Source organism: Elephantulus edwardii, unplaced genomic scaffold (assembly GCF_000299155.1).
Source record: "Elephantulus edwardii isolate Elephantulus edwardi_28Jun2011 unplaced genomic scaffold, EleEdw1.0 scaffold00034, whole genome shotgun sequence".
In the NCBI taxonomy this organism is placed as follows: Eukaryota; Metazoa; Chordata; class Mammalia; order Macroscelidea; family Macroscelididae; genus Elephantulus; species Elephantulus edwardii.
In genome coordinates, this window is record NW_006399784.1 from 19355672 (window position 1) to 19372736 (window position 17065).

Genomic DNA, 17065 nt, shown 5'->3' on the forward strand with positions numbered 1-17065 from the left:
GTACTTATTGGTATGTGACTACATTGTAGGCTACCTCTGATGGTCTAGTGGCTAAGGAGTTGTGCTGCCAATCCCAAAGGCAGGTAGTTTGATTCCATCAGCTGCTTAAAGGGAGAAATATGGGCTCTTTCTTTGTATGTTGTTAGGTACCATCAAGTCAACTATGTTTCCTAGTGACCCTATATAGATCTGAACCCTGCTCTGTCCTGTACCGTCCTCATGATCTCTAACATGCTCTAACGCGTTGTTACAGTTACTTTGTCAGTCCATCTTGTTGAGGATCTTACTCTGTTACTTTGATTTTGTAGGCTGTCTCTTTTCCAGTTTTCTTGCTGGATATTATTGTAAATGTTGTTAGGCGCTTTTAAGCCAACTACAACTCAGCAAAGCAAACCTCTGGATCTTGCCCTGTGTCGTTCCATCCTCAATCTCAAATATTTCGGAGCCCATTGTTATAGTCACTTTATGGTAAATCCATCTTGTTGAGGGTCTTCATTTGGGAGATGAAGTTTCACTGTCCTTGTCTCTGAGGAACACTCTGGATGTAAACCTGTGCTCTGAAAACCCACGGAGAGTCAGTTATGGGTTAATTCTGACTGGCAGTGAATGATACCTGTATTGTCCCATTGTCTGTCTTGTCTTTACATGACCCTCTTCTTTGTATTTCTTTATCCTTTCTTTATAAGCAAGCCAGTCATTGGACTTAGGGCTCACCTAAATCTTAAAATACTTAACTAGATGCATCTGCAGGACTCTGTTTTTCAAGTAGCTTGCATTCACAGGTTGTGGGGATTATGATTTGAGCATATCTTTTGGGATGGGGACACACACACACACACACACACACACACACACACACACACTCTCAACTTCATACAATTAGGTACCTTTGGAAATTTTTCTCAACTATGCATATCTTACAAAGTACTTTTGACATAAGGTTTTTGTTCTTTTTTAAAAAAGTCTTTATAGCCAGTGAAGTATATTTAGGCTCCTGGCTGAATATCTTTTGTTCAGCATTACGTCCCTAGTTGCCTGCCCCATGATTGTTGTTAAGTGCCATTGAGTCTAATACAACTCATAGCAATCCTATGACTACAAGTTCTGAACCCTGTTCTACCCTGCGCCATCCTCACACTTACTGACACACAAGAGCCCATTGCAGCAGTTACTGTGTCAGTCCACGTGATTGAAGATCTTCCTCTCCTTTGCCAACCCTGCACCCTTCCAGCATTGTGTCCTTCTCCAAAGCATAGCACTTCCTAGCAACATTTTCAAAGTATATGAGGCGAAGCCTTATCTTTCTTGCCTCCAAAGAGCACTCTGACTGCACCCTCTCCAATATCTGTTCTTTCTCTTGGCAGTCTATTGAATGTTCAGTGCTCTTCTCCAACACCAAACCTCAACTGCATCAATTCTTCTTCTGTCATCCTTATTCACTAGCAGTCAGAAAGAAACAATGACCTGACTCTGATGCAACTTTGTCTTCAAACTGACATCACCACTCCTCAATAATTTGGAAATGTCCCTAACTACAGATTTTCCCGGTACACTGTATCTCCTTATTTCCTGACTGCTCGTACCAAGGGTCTTCATTGTAGATCCAAGCAAGATAAAGCTGTTGACAGTTTCAATCTCCTCCCCATCCATCGTGACACTGCCTATTGGTCCAGTGGTAACAGTCGTTGTTTTCTTGACATTGATGTGCAATCCATACTGGAGGCTGCATTCCTTGATCTTCTGCAACAAGTGCTTCAAGCAGTTCTAACTTTGAGCAAACAAGGTTGTATCATCTGCATAATGCGGTCTATTGATGAGTATCCTTCCAATCCTGATGCCACACTCCTCCTCAGAGAGTACAGCTTCTCGAATAATTTGCTCAGCATATAAATGAAATAGGTATACGCTCTCTTCCCTTTTCCAAACCATTCAGTGCTCCCCTGCTTTGTTCGCATGGCAGCCACCTTGTTTGGGTATAGGTTCCGCATGAGCACAATCAAGTGCTCTGGGACTCCCATTCTTCTCAATGTCAGCTACAGCTTGTCATGATCCACACAGTCAAATGCCTTTGCCTAGTCAATAAAGCATAAATAGACATTCTCCTGGTATTCCTTACTTTAAGCCAGAATCCATCTGCATCAGCAGTGATATCCCTGGTGTCACAACCTCTCAAATCCACTTGAACTTCTGGCAGTTTCTTATCTGGTTTTGGATGATTGTCAGTAATATTTTGCATGTATGTAATATCATTGATATTGTTTGATAATTTTTACATTCAGTTGGATCACCTTTCTTGGGAATGGGAACAAATATGGACCTCTTCCAATCCATTGGCCAAATAGCCATCCTCCAGATTTCCTGGCTTAGACTGGCCACTGCATCCAAGGCTGTATCTGTTAATTAAAACAAGTCAGTTGGTATCCCATCAATTCCTGAGGCCTTATTTTTTTGTCAGTGCTTTCAGTGCAGCTTCTACTTCTTCCTTCTTTACCATTGGCTCCTGTTCATATGGTACCTCCTGAAATTTTTCAGTGCCAATCAATTCTTTTTGGTACAGTAACTCTATATTTCTGCAATCTTCTTTTGATGTGTTTTGGGTCATTTAATATATTGCCCATAGCATCTTTCAATTTTTTGACACAAGGCTTAATTTTTTCAGTTCTTTCAGCTTGAGAAATGCAGAGCTAGTTCTTCCCCTTTTTATTCTTCAATTCCAGCTCTCTGCACATTCCATTATAATACTTTGCTTAATCCTTCTGAGATGCCATTTGAAATAATCTATTCAGTTCTTTTACTTCGAAATGTTTTCCTTTAGTTGTGGCTTCTCTATGCTCCAGTGCAATCTTCAGAGTCTCTTCTGACATCCATTTCAATTTTTCTTTCTCCTCGGTTTTTGTAATGACCTTTTGCTTTTTTCATGAATAATATCCTTGCTGGCATTCCACATCTTGTCTGGTCTTCGATCATTGGTTTTCAGTGCCTCAAACCTATTCCTAAGATCATCATGGACTGCAGATGGAATTGTTCCAAGACTGTATCTTGGTTTCTGTGGACTTAATTTTAATTTTCTTCAGCCTCAATTTGAACGTGCATATAAGTAATTGATGATCTGACCCACAGTCTGTCCCTGGCCTAGTTTTGGCTGCCAATATTGAGATTCTTCAACGATTTCTTCCACAAATGTAGTCAGTCTGATTCCTCTGCAGTCTGTGAGGTGAGATCCACATGTAAAGTTGTCTTTTAGAAAAATAATAAATGAATAAAGCATTATAAATAAAAAATTCAATCATTCTATTTACAGCTTCGTGTCTATCAACAAGCCCATATTTTCCAATTACTGTTCCTTCTTCACTGTTTTCTACTTTTACATTCCAGTCACCAGTTATCATTAATGCATCCTGATTGCATATTTGGTCAATTTCAGACTGTAAAATTTGATAAAAATTCTCAATTTCTTCCTCTTTGGCTCTAGATGTAGGAGCATATATTTGAATAATAGTCATGTTAACAAATCTTATTAAATCTCTTTTTTAATTCAGATACACATTTTTGGAAACCACTGTGTGCGTTGTACTACAATCACCAATATATCTTTCCATTATATCTGCTCAGTCTTAGTGGCAAGAATGTGAAGAAGAAAACGGGATTTTTTTTTTGACTGTGCATTTTTGTAAATAGTGATTCTCTTGCATATTCATCTAAAGGAGGCAATTGCTTTATTTTAGAGGTCATGGAAAGGAATCCAAGCAGATTTTTTTTTAAACTGGACACAAAAATTAAATAAAATAGCACAGACAACATACCTGAATTCTAATTCTACAAATACTATTGAAACCTCCTAATAGGAGGTAGGAGAAAATAGAGGCAACATGCACATGAGAGTAAGATCCCCAAGTTTAGAAAACAATAACAAGAAACCAGTATTTCCTCCTTGTGTTATCTAATAGTTGCCATGCTAACATGTGACTAAGTTGGGAACCCTGTTAACACAAACTAGTGTTCTATCAACAGTTATTTTTGTGTATCACATTGGAAGCCTGCACCTGAGGTGAAAAACCATAAAATGATAAGTGAGGCAGAGTTGAGGCTAAAATGAGTTGAATCGGTACTTACTACTCTTTAAGAGATTCATGATGGTATTTAGACTTTCCTTAAAGATGCTGAGTCATTTCTGGTGTTTATTAAATTCTGATTTTTTTTTCGTCTTGTCATTAGCTCTTTAGGACAGAGGCTTCAATTACCATTCCTTCTTGTTCAATTGATTCTATGATCTCATCTTAATCTTATAAGAAAATTATCTCACCTTTCTTGAGAATGTTTCATGGTGAACTGTGTCCTAATTTTTCAATACCAGGAGTTAATGGAGTGTAGGGTAACTGCTACCTTTCCTAAAGGAATGGGGAAACTAATATTTTCTGTACTTCTGTTCTGGTTTTCTAAAGTGGTTCTAGTTGTTAATAAAGGAAAAGTTCAAGCTAATGGAAACGCTAGTCACCAAAGTTGTTTTCAACACTTTATCTAAGAAACAAAGAGAGTTTTTATTATTTTTTCCAATCTTCTGTTGATGAATATATACTGTGTGCATTATACTATAATCACCAATATTCATGTGTGTGTGTGTGTGTCTTTGTGTTTTTTCTGAATAAACATCTTACCAAACCCATTTCCATTGTTTGCCTTCAACTCTTAATTTATCCCATAAGACAGAGTAAAATGATCTCACTGGATTTCTAAGACTGTAAATTTATACACCAACAGACTGACTCTTATCTTTCAACTGTAGAGTGACCACGTGGGTTCAAATTGCTCACTCACCTTTTAGTTAGCATTCCAATATATTTAACACATTTTAAAAGGAGCAAATGTAATGTGTGGAAGGCCTAGACCTACCTCTTAACTCTGCAAAGGGGAACTGAACCCATCATCAGTATCCTCAGTATCAAAGTAATAGCTACAAGGTCAGACACCACCACCCCTACCAGCTTCACCTTTTTTCTGCTAATCACTGGGTCCAATGTTCATTGTAAATTGATTCACAGACTATGCTTTTATTCATATTTGTGGAGTTTATTAAGGAAGTAGGTGGAGGAGGCAAAGGGTATCATGCAGTGAAAATCCAGATTTAGTAAACAGCAGCGCCAAGCTAGTTAACTGCATAACACAATTCCTCATTTAGTTCAGACAGCTTCTCAGTCAACAAGTGAAAAGTCAGATAGCTTCTCAATCAACAAGTAAGCTCAGTCCAGCAGCAGAAATAGAAGAAGCCTCTGATATCCTCAGTCGTCCAACAAGCTTTGTCTCCTAGAAGTCACAAGTCAGCTCTTTCTTGAATCATACACCAGGCTTAACTTTTTAACTCTGGCTCTGTCTCCCAGGCTCCATCAGGCTATACCTTGCCATAGTCTCTCCACAGTCTGTCCAGCTGTCCCTCTTGTGTTGACCCCACAACTGTTGATGATGTAGAAGACAATGATCAACAGTGAACCATGTGTCTGCAGTTGAGACAGCTAGAGATCACATCCCTAGAGATGCTAGGCAATGACTAAGCTACTTTCAAAAGTCCTGACTCCACAGCTGTTAAGCCACCAGAGTGCTTATTCTGAACAAGGCTTCTATAATTCTAAAATATTCTAGTAGCAATATATTTGTGGACATTTATCTTAACTCATGGTGACCCATGGTGTGCAGAATAGAACTGCTCCATAGAGGTGTTTGTGTGTGCAATGAGACTTTCTTTTGTTTGGGAAAATAACTCATGCTTAGCATGGTGGGCTGTCAGCAACAGAGAGGAAGACCCTCAGCAAGATGTATTGATACAATAACTGCAGTAATGGGCTTGAGCATAGTAGAGATGGTGAGGATGGCACAGGACAGGGCAAGGTTCAGATCCATCATTCATAGTGTCACTGTGAGGTATAGTTGATTTGATGGCACCCAACAACAACTAATGCAGATAGAAAAGATCTGATTATATCTTTATCAGTGTAACTGTTGATAGAGTTTTTAATGCTTAATTTCCTAGTAACTATACAATGAAGTTTTTTAAAAAGACATGATTCAAAACCAAAGTCATATTTATATTTTCTTTTTGTTTTAACGATAAGTAGCATCCATTTTTAGTTAATTTCATGTATGATGTGAGAATATAGAGAAACAGATCTCCTAGCCTATCATTCATGATGTCGCTAGGTAGGTTCAAACTTTTAGGCTCATATATTCTAGTGCTACCTTGCATGGAGATAACCTGTCTTTTTCCTGTAGAGCAAGTAGTGGATTCTATCCATTACGGTGTAATTCCTTACCACTAGACCACCAGAGCTCCCTATTTATTGGTTAGTGCCTTTACATATTATAGGAAGTAATAAAATGTATGGATAGTAATAAAGGGATAAAAGACAGTTTATTGTCTCCTGATTTTGGAAAAGAGCCTATTATTAATTGTCTTTGTATAGACATGCATGTATTCCCACATTTTAAAGCTAAGCATTATCTGTCATATGTAATATGTGCTGTCAGTTAAGACTTTAAAAAATAAGGATAAAAATAAAACACTTCATGTTTTCTTCATGGAATTGGAAGACAAGATACTTAAAATAGCAAACATTTCCATTTTTTCTGGCCTTTCTACTCCTTAATAAATGAGTTACCTCACAGCATATTAAGTCAGTTGATTCAGAAATTTTAGCCTCATACTTTCATTAACCTGGTAGTAATTATCTTGCATTTTCTTGCTGCCTACTTTCCTTGTAATTGCCTATATTCCTCATAAGTCTTCTGAATGTTCTATTTACTTTTCTGCCTTTTTATTTTTTTAAAGGGGAAGGTTATTTTATTCAATCCCTATACTTACTTAGGTCAGCAATTCTATAACATGAAGGGGTAGAAAATGAGGAGGTGATGTTATTTTGCCATTTAGGAGTTTATCTTTTCATACTGCTTTCCATGACTTTCCCATGTTGATGGGCAGGAATATGCAAATAGGGGTATGCTAGCCTATCTACAATTGGCTGGTTCACTAATCCACAAGGGGATTAGCTAATCTTGCCATTAAATTGAGTGGGTCTAGCAGAAAGAAGAAACCTCACCACCAGAAAAAGAGCAAGCAAGAAGGCTCCAGGAACAACAGCAGTAGCAGCCACAGCAGAGAATCAGAGACACGACATGAGTTGGAACCTTGAAACAGCTACACTATTGAAACTAGAGTGAAGAACTTTTTTCCTAAGTTCATTGGACAACTAGGGATGGGGAGAGCCAATACTGGAAGGACTGAGAACTTTGTAACATGGGCCTTAATCTGTGAGTTCAACGCTGAGGTGCCCGTGAGCACTTTTCAGAAACTGTCTTGACTGTATTCTACCACTTACCTGGATTATAAACCTTTGACTTACTTTCCCTATATGGTTCTGTGTGGTCTGTGAACCATTGCATTGGATTTTGGACTCAGTAAATCAGTAAGAGCAGTTTGAGACGAGTTGAAGAGAGGTAGGGGAATGTGAGAGGTATATCTAACCTAGTGGAATTAGTTTTGTGTTGTTACTGTTGATGGGGATAGTTCCTCTTGAGAAGTTGGTAAGGTCAGATATGACTGTCCCCACATAGCCCTTGCTCTTTTTTTTTTCCAGCTAGATAGGTATAAGAGACCTCAGGTAAAGAATTTTCACCCTCTGGTTGAGAAGGAAATGTCATCCTCTGGTAGAGAAAAGGAAATACCATTTTTATGTACAGAGATGTGAGAGTCTATAAAATACTAGAAGAATACAAAAGAAGATCACTATTTGGTAATGTACAATTTAGGGAAAAAAAACTGAGGTGTGTGTATATTTGTATATGTGCTTTTCTTTACATATATGTGTTCCCATGTGTGCATAATTATATATTAGATAGATTTTTTTGTTTAGATATTAGATTTTAAGGTAAAATAATAAATGATTTATGTTTTGAAATTTACTGTCTCTTCATTCCCTCCAGTGGGCTCTCCCTTTTCTATTAAATATATCACCTTCACTTGATCAAATGATTTGGCATGTCAAATACTTGGAAAGCCTTGTTGTTGTTACAGCAACACATGGCTGACCCTCCAGCAGGTTTTTAGAGTCAGTAGTTTGCACAGGAGGAGATTGCCCATCTTTTTCTTGTGGAGCAGCTGGTGAATTCAAACTATGCTTCTTTGGGTTGCCAGTACAAATCCTTATCTTCTATGTCCAGCACACACACAAGAGGCCCTGGTGGTGCCTCTTTAAATCGTTAAATTAAAATAAAATCATTTGGCTACCAACCAGAGTTTGTTTAGCAGTTCAAACCCATTAGCCCCTTTTCAGGAAAAAGATGTGACATTTCTCTTCTAATAGATATTATAGCCTTAGAAAGCTTATGGGGTATGTCTGCACTTTCCTGTAGAGATAGTATCAGTTGGAATTACCTCAGTGTCAGTGGATTTTAATTTGAGGCATACACAAGGTAAATGAGTGGTATGGGAAACAAAGATAAGGTTGTTGTTGTTATGTGCCATCGAGTCTTGAGACGCATAGCGACCCTATGTACAAGAGCTCTAAAAGCTCTTCTATCCTGTGCCAACCAAGCCATCTCAAACGCACTCATTCCCACCGCTCCAGTCACAGAATCGAACCATCTCATTGAAGGTCTTCCTCTTCTTCGCCGCCCCTCCACTCTGCCAAACATGATGTCCCTCTCCAAGGACCAGTCCCTCCTTGCAACATGCCCAAAGTATGTCAGACGAAGCTTCAGAATCCTTGACTCCAAGGAGCATTCTGACTTCATCTTTTCTAGGACAAACCTGTTCTCCTAGCAGTCCATGGTATATTCAGTACTCTTCAACAGCACCACAGCTCAAAGGCATCAATTCTCGTTCTATCAACCCTATTCACTGTCCAACTCTCTGATGCATAGAACATAATTGTGAAAACTGTAGCCCGCATCAGGTGCACCTTAGTCTCCGGCCTATAACGTCTTTGCTCTTAAGTACTCTTGAGAGGTCCCTCACAGCCAACTTTTCCAATGCAATTCGTCTCTTGATTTCCTGGCTGCTGTTACCAAGAGTGTTGATTGTGGAGCCAAGGAAACTAAAACTGTTAACTATCACAATCTCTTCACCATCCATCCTGATGCTGCCAATTGGTCCAGTGTTGAGAATCTTTGTTTTCTTGATGTTGAGCTTCAGTCCATATAGCAGGATTGGCCGGGGGGGAAAAAAAGGCCTTCGAAAACCCTAGTGACTGTGGTATTCCACGTGAAGTGTGTCAGAGATTATATGAATTGCACAGGACAGGAGAGTGTTCAGATCAGTTATTCATAGGGTCAGTGTGAGTTGTACATTACTTGACGGCATCCTACAACAACAACATCTTGAGAAATTAGATTGATCATAGAGATACTTAAGAGGTAGACTTCTTAGGACTTAATAGTAATCTCAGTATTAATACAGATGTGGAGATAGAGCAAAAGCAGTTTGTAACATGTATTGGAAGCCAGGTGTATGTAAAGACCTCTTGCCCCTTTTAATCATGTTGAGAAAAGTTAGAAGTACTGTCCTAAAAATTTGTTTATCCCAAACCATTTAATAATAACTTGCCAACATGATACACCATCACCTCTGAACTTTTGAGTATACTTTTCTTTATAAATCAGCACCCTCTCCTTAATAACCTTGATATGACCATTAATATTGGGAAGTTAGCTGCTCTTCAGGTCTCATTTGAGTATCCCCAGTTGTCCAGATGTCTCTAATAATAAAAGTATCCTATTCAGAACTGTACATTGCATTTTTTAAATCTTGCATGTGGCGATAATTCTCTTGTCTTTTATGAGCTTGATTAACAATTGTGAAGATTTCAAATTAATTATTTTGTATAAGACCATGAATTTGTCTGATCTTGTATTACTTGATCCAGATTTTGCATCAATAAAATGCAAAATGATATATTGCTTTGTATATTGTGCATATAACTTCATAAGTCCTATTACTAATGTTTCTTTTTAGCCATTCTTATTCTTTTTACATTTGACAAACTCTTAAAGAATTTTCTGCATAACATTATTATACCCACAGGCCATGCCACTTTAGTTTGACTAGTAAATTATGGCATAATTTTCAGTGTTCTCTTTAGTAGAAAATGGATCTTTTTCTGTGTGTTTCTGTTTATATAAGATAATTTTATTACTCTCCATTTTTTGATGTGTGATTCACGTGAATTAGGCTTTTTGTGCTAATTTAAGTAGCACAGGCAGAAGATAAACCCTAGTTTTTTTCTTTCTTAAAATTACTACTTTCTATTTTTTTTAAAAAAGCCTTATCCAAGTATGCCTTGCCACACATTATTACTATATGAGGTCCGTATGAAGTATGGAGCTTGTAAGATTAGTTAATTCCAACCTTTATATTTAAAACTAAAAGTTATACACTTTGTTTTGTGAGGGGTGGAGTGGGAAAAACCCCTAAAAAACATAAACCCCACCCAAAACAAACAAACAAACAAAAAAAACCCCACCCAAAACAAACAAACAAACAAACCCAAACAAACAAATTCAGTAGTATTTAAGCTCAATTGACTTTTCTTGAAATAACTATTTCATCTTTCATAATTTTACAAACTAAAAAAGGCACAAAATTTTGCTTACATAAAACGAGCTCAAGCCAAAATAGTATTTAATTTAATGTCAGTTCAGCAGATTTAGTATCTACTGAAATTACAAATGGATTTTAAAACTTAACAAATGAATTTTAATTAATATTTACAACATGAATATTTATTGGCAGTGTTGAACACTAAAACCATAAAAATATAATGTGAACGATGAATAAAAAAATAATATAGGCACAAGTGAATGCAAAATTTGAAAAAAAAAGTATTTCTTACATGATTTGCTTTAAATGTAAGACTAACAGTAAGAAAAAGACTTCTTTACTGTATTACAGTATTGTTGAATGTTAAAAATGATGTATATGTTGTATATTATATATATCTTTTTAAAAAAATTATTTTAATGGAAGTTTACAGAGACTTTGGATTTCCGTTCATTCATAGATGTGCACTTTCCTTTCTGCCCATCCCTCCTCCCAGTTCACTTTTCTCTTTGAAAAGTTAAAAAAAATTAATTATTTCATTGTTATACAATCTGTTCCCCTTCCCCCAGTCCACTCTACTATGCAGCTTTCATTTCAGGCACTTATGACGATAATATCTAATCATATATTCCTCCTAAGCAGGTCTCTCCTAATCTATTTTGATGCAGTATACATAATTTATCCCCTCTTAGTTTTCCCCAAACTTCTGTGTCAGTCCTGCTTTACAACAGTGGCACTATGCAGTATTTGTTCTTCTGTCAATGGCCCTATGCAGTATTTGTTCTTTTGTGATTGAGCTATTTCAGCATAATGTCTTCCAGGGTCACCCATTTTGCCCATTCCTTGTTTTTCAATGCAGCATAGTATTCCATTGTGTGAATTGTATATTAACATGTCTTTATTGTGGAATTTAGACTTGCTTTTTTGGTTGTACAAATTCCAGAGTAAATGTTAAGTGAGCATGTGAAGATTTTATTTCTAACTGAAATAAGAATATTTCTGAACTGAATACATGTTTTTAATATCAAAAAGATTGGTCAGCTGTATGAGAATTCTAGAATTACAGCATAATGATGTTGTTTTCCTTTGAATATCAGTATATTCCCTGGGGCAGAGCAGTAAAACTCATGAACATCTGCTGACACAGCAGCTCTTTTCTTTTCTCAAGTAAAATGTTCACAATCAGACATGTCAATGAAAGAGTCCTTTGCCTAGTCATAACTTATGCTAAAAGGAAAATCTGTTTAGTTTTGTTGTACACCTTCTCCAAATTGTTACCCGTTAGCCTTTAGACTTGACTTGACACTTTTTTTTACTCTCAAGCCCAAGCAGGAATGGGAACATACCAAGTTTTCCCTTTGTGACATGATGTTTTCCCAAAGCTTATTTATCTCTCACATCCAAAATTATTGTTCTCTGAAGTCAGAAACCTTTTCATTACACCTTCTAGAGACTGAAAAGTAGGCTAATTACGGCACCATTGTTTGTATCACTTTAACTAAACTCTGACCTATTTTCTTTTTTCTTTTTTTTTTTTACAGTTTTATAACTTTATTTGACAATCAGCTGTTAGTTTTCATCCACATTGACGGTCTGTAGATTTTTAAAAATGGTGACAGGTACATAGGTAACCAGTATACAGCTTGTTTGGGGAACCTTCATCCTCATTACGTTTTCTAGACAACCGTACACAGATGCGGTATGGGACATTCCTTCTTCCTTTGGCCCAGACAGCTTTGTTAAGCTTGGTGTCAATGTGAACATCTGGTATTCCCATCTCCTTCATGACGAATTTCTGGATCTCCTTTAGTGCCCAAGGAGCATGCTTCTTAGATCCCTCTCCATGGATGCACTTATGAATGTTGATGGTGTGCTCTCTGGTCACCACTTCGTTGATGTCAGAACAGCCTTTCTTCTTGTCACCACCCTTCTTTCCTGGGGCCATAGCTCCGGGACCAGGCTGGAAAAGTGACCCATTTTCTTAAAGATCCCTTTTGACTCCTACATCCTGTTGAGAATTCCTCTGCTAGTCCATTGGATTTATTTATGTAGCAGAAGATACTCTTTAAACATTCTTGAGCAACTGGAGTTTTTGACTGTTCAGATGGTTTCTGTATCAGTTTGGGTACTCAGAGAGATTTGAATATAAAACTTGATGTGCAAGAGTCAGGAAGAATGAGCATGAGTAGGCAGAAAGAGCCTGAAACTGCAGTTGTGGTAATTTCATCCAGGCTATTGGGATGGGTCCAGGCTGACTCCCAGACTGAATTACCTATTAGCACAATCCTGGCTCTCCTGCTTCTGCAAACTTTCTGTTCTTTGCTTGGAGAAACCAGAGGAAACGTGACCAGGTGTGAGTGTTACATGATTCCGAGGTAAGTTAGCTGGGGTCCCTCTAGCACCTCTATTACTCAGAGCAGGCTGTGTTCAAGGGGTGAATGAGCAGGACACCACTGTGACTGCCACACTCTTCTCCATTTGTACTTTGACACAAACCACACACTTGGACACCTTTCTCAGTCCACACAACATAACTAAACACAAGGTTGTTCTTAGGTGCCATCGATTTGGGGAGGACTCATAGTGACTTTGTGAACAGCCAGCCAAGCTGAACCTTCCCCTATCCCCTCACCATCCTCATCATCTCTGAAACATTAGAGCCCATTGTTGAAGTCATCGTGTTAGTTTATCTTGTTGGGGGTCTTCGTTTCTTTAGCTGACCCTCCATCTTTCCAAGCATGAGGTCCCTTTCAAAGGAATAGTCTCGCCTAGGCACATGTTTCAAAGTACAAAAGATGAAGCTTTACCATCTTTGCCTCCAAGAAACAATCTGATTGCAGTTTCCCCAAGACTTATCTGTTTGTTCATTTTCCAGTCCATAGGACATTCAGTACTCTTCTCCATGGAGCACCACACTCAAAGGCATCAGATCTATTCATCATCTAGCTCTCCAATGTTTAGTGGGTGATTGAGAAGACTGGCCTGAATCAGGAACACCTTACTTCTCAACCTGACATCATTGCTCTTGAGCATTTTTGAGAGGTCCCTGACAGCAGACTTGCCCAATATAATATGTCTCCTAATTTCCTGACACAGAATCATATAAATAGAAGGAAGTAGTGGTATAGAATGATTATTACATTAAGTAAGACAAAGTAGATTTCAAAATCTACTACTACTGAGTAATCTGTAGTTCTGTAGACTGATGCACATGAAAGAGAACACAGCTGGGTAACAAGTTCTTACTTAGTGTTACCTAAGTTAGTAATCTTGAGGCATTTCACTTCTGGTAGGTGAAGTATGGCACATTCTTAATGTAAATATTTTAGGATTTTTCATTTATAAATATAGTTTTTTACTTTAAAATATTTTCATGCTAATTATATTCATTGCCAAAGAAATTATGCAATTTAGCACCACAATATACTAGTTATCAGTTCTGTTTTATTGAAATTTAAGTTTGATTTCATTAGTTACCTTTAACTGCCTATGAATGTATATTATAACATTATACATCTAGGAATTAAAAATCTAAAAAAACTACTATTGAATTTTATGTTGATCTTTAGGATACCAAATTCTCTTTGAAATGTGTGTATTTATAGATTCTTTAGAATTCTAAATCATGTGAACTTTTTTTTCTGAAAAAGATGCAAATTGAAGTATTAAAAGCAAAAACATGCATTTATTAGCCTATTTTCTTTTAGCTATGGATGCCTCATTTTACTTCTCTGTGGAGCTTTATAAATTATTTTAGACAGTTCTTCTACATTTAAATATATTTATTTAAATATATTTAGCTTAATTCTAAGTTTATAAGTTGAATTGGATTCACTCTCATTTTCTATTTCCAAAATAGATAAGGGTACATTCAGAACAATGTTTATAATATAGGGATCCTACACCTCCCCACCCCAGTCTAACAACTAGCTATTAGCCTGCACAAATGGTCTAGACTTCCTTTACTGTTAATGGATTTTTCACGTGTGTCATTGTGTGGGGGGTTGTTTGTTTGTTTTAGCCAATGCATTTAGTCCTTTGATCTGATTTTTTGTTTATCAGTTTGGACCAAGTTCACAATATTCTTTTATAGCTATTTATATTGTAAATATGGGCCACAGTTAACTGGCTTTAAATAATGTACTTTCTTCCATCTTTATGCATTTCCCAATATGATACTTCTGTGAAATAGGAAAACGAATTGGAGCTCAGTAAGAATACTTTTAAAATTTATGCTTTTGCTTGCATTGAAATTTTGTGTAAACATAAAATATATTTTAAAAACTAGCTAATGAGATACTGAAGTGTATAGGGGACTGTACTCATAATCATCCGTTTGGAAAGGATGCATAGCTGACCCCCATTGAGATTTTAAGGCTGTAAATCTCATGAGGTGAGGTTGCCCATATTTCTCCTGTGGAGATGCTGGTGGATTTGAACTGACAAGTATAACCTTTGGGTTAGTAGTGCAACTCTTTATGGACTATGCTATCAGAGATCCCTGTTCAGGATAAAGACTACTAATATTTACAGTTTACATTGTTTCTCTCTTTCCTTTTTTGGTTTATTAATTATTTGAGTGAAGGTTTTCCCCCCGATACATATTGTGCTGTAATATTGCCATTGATTAATTAATGAAAAAGTATCTAATCAGCCCTTTATTGTGTATTGCCTTTCCGTTCAGCCAACTTAAATTTTGCAGTTTATGTCACACTAAACTGTAGTTTACTTTGAAATGCATGAAAATATTATTTGGATAGAGAACTGAGAAGAGAATTAGATGAATAAATAAGGATTAAAGTAAGTATAGTAAAATACTACTGGTAAATTTTAGATAGGTTGTTACCTTCACTATACAATTTTCAGTTTTGTTGAGATGCAAAATCATTTATAAGACATTTATGGGGAGGAAATGAATCCTTTCATAATACTCAAAAGCTGGTAAAGAAGTATTTATATTATATGTATTCTGATATGGAAATACATGCATTTCAACTAAAATGAAAAATTTTTGTAGTACGTACACTTTTCTGTTGTATTAAGGGCATTTAGGAGTGACTAGCTAAATTGACAAGCAGATTCAGTAATTTAAATTAGAAGTGTATCTTTAATTACTGATGTAGTTTTAGATAGGTTTTTACATTTTATGAATTTTTTGCATTAAAATGAATTTAATTTCTATTATATAACAGAAAATTTGAAAATACTAAAATTTTCTTTCAAACCAGTTACTTTACAACCTAACACACTGTTGGTTACAAAGTAGATAATTGAATTGTCTAAGTATATTGCGTTAATTTTTACATTTAATATTTTGGTAAATACTCTTTCAGACATCTCTTGTCTGCAAGGAGTACTGAGAATTCAGAATTTTCTCCTCCCAAATTACAATTTATTTCTTAGAAAGTTTTTTTTAAAAAAATAATAGTGAACTGTGAACCTTTGGGAGATTGCCCACCCTCTAGTGGTGGAAAGTTGGATCTGGCAATATCTTGCAAACTAAATTAAATATGTTTTAAAGGGAACTTTATGTAAACTTTTTATATGTGCCAACATTAGTTTTTACATTTACAAAATTATCAGAAAAGGATGAGAAAAGATGCTGTATTAAATAAAAACTAAGATCCTGTCTTTAAAAAATCAAATATGCTTGGTGCATGCACGCATTTGGAAAAAAGTTCTCAAAACGAAGTTTAAAGTCCTACTGTCTAAAATGCAGTTTATATTTTACAATATTGCCAATTAATCTTTTTTAGGTATTAATAAATCATTCTGCTTTCTACATTTGCCCTAAATACAGACTCTCATAGGTATCCGCCTCCTTGAAAACTTTTTATGAATATCGTGTTTGGGATTGTATTGTATCCAAATATACCATCTTCTTGATTCCTTTATTGGACATTTGGTTTTTATTTATTTTGGTCTAAAATTTGATATTTCTTTTTCCTTTTGTTGATAAAGCTATAGTGATCATCTTCTTCTTTTTTTTTTTCTTCTTTTTTTTAACCTTTCTATTTTTAGGATTACTTCATTAGGATAGATTGTCCGAAGTGGAGTTACTGGGTCAGAGGGTATGGACTTTATTTCCTTTCTTTCTTTTTTTTTTAAAAAAAATTAAGTGTTTTATTTCTTTATTGAGAGTTGATTTATGTTTGTTGTAAAAAAAAGGAAAGGCATGATTATTATTTGATTCTTATCACAAAACTTTGAAGAGTCTGTGATCTGCAATATCTGGGATTCCTAGAATAAAAGAAACCTTTTCAATTGGCTTACTTCAGTGTTTCCTGGACTTAAGGAGTACTAGAACATTTTGTATGTGTTTCACAAAAGATAGAGTTTATGAGGTATCGGCCCAAAATTATTTGTTTGTTAAATTATATTTTGTTGGTCAACACAACTAATTGAACTGTAAAGCTTTATGCTAAAATTATTTCAAGAATATTAAAATAAGTACATTTAGTGTGTGATTTTTGTATTTGTCTT

General features: G+C 36.1%; 1 protein-coding gene and 1 pseudogene across 3 annotated transcripts in view; one reads left to right on the forward strand and one right to left on the reverse strand.

Annotated features, from left to right (window-relative positions):
* The window catches only part of LOC102867662, a 112676-nt pseudogene extending 100149 nt beyond the window's left edge, over positions 1 to 12527 (reverse strand).
* The window catches only part of FBXW7 (F-box and WD repeat domain containing 7, E3 ubiquitin protein ligase), a 253699-nt gene that overhangs the window by 100158 nt on the left and 136476 nt on the right, over positions 1 to 17065 (forward strand). The window contains exon 1 of one of the 3 annotated variants that reach the window (XM_006884472.1): positions 16604 to 16653. The exons of the other annotated variants lie outside the window; for them this stretch is intronic. The gene's annotated coding sequence lies outside the window, so the exon portion shown is untranslated. Of the gene's footprint in view, positions 1 to 16603; positions 16654 to 17065 lie in introns of those variants that run through there. 3 annotated transcript variants of the gene reach the window in all.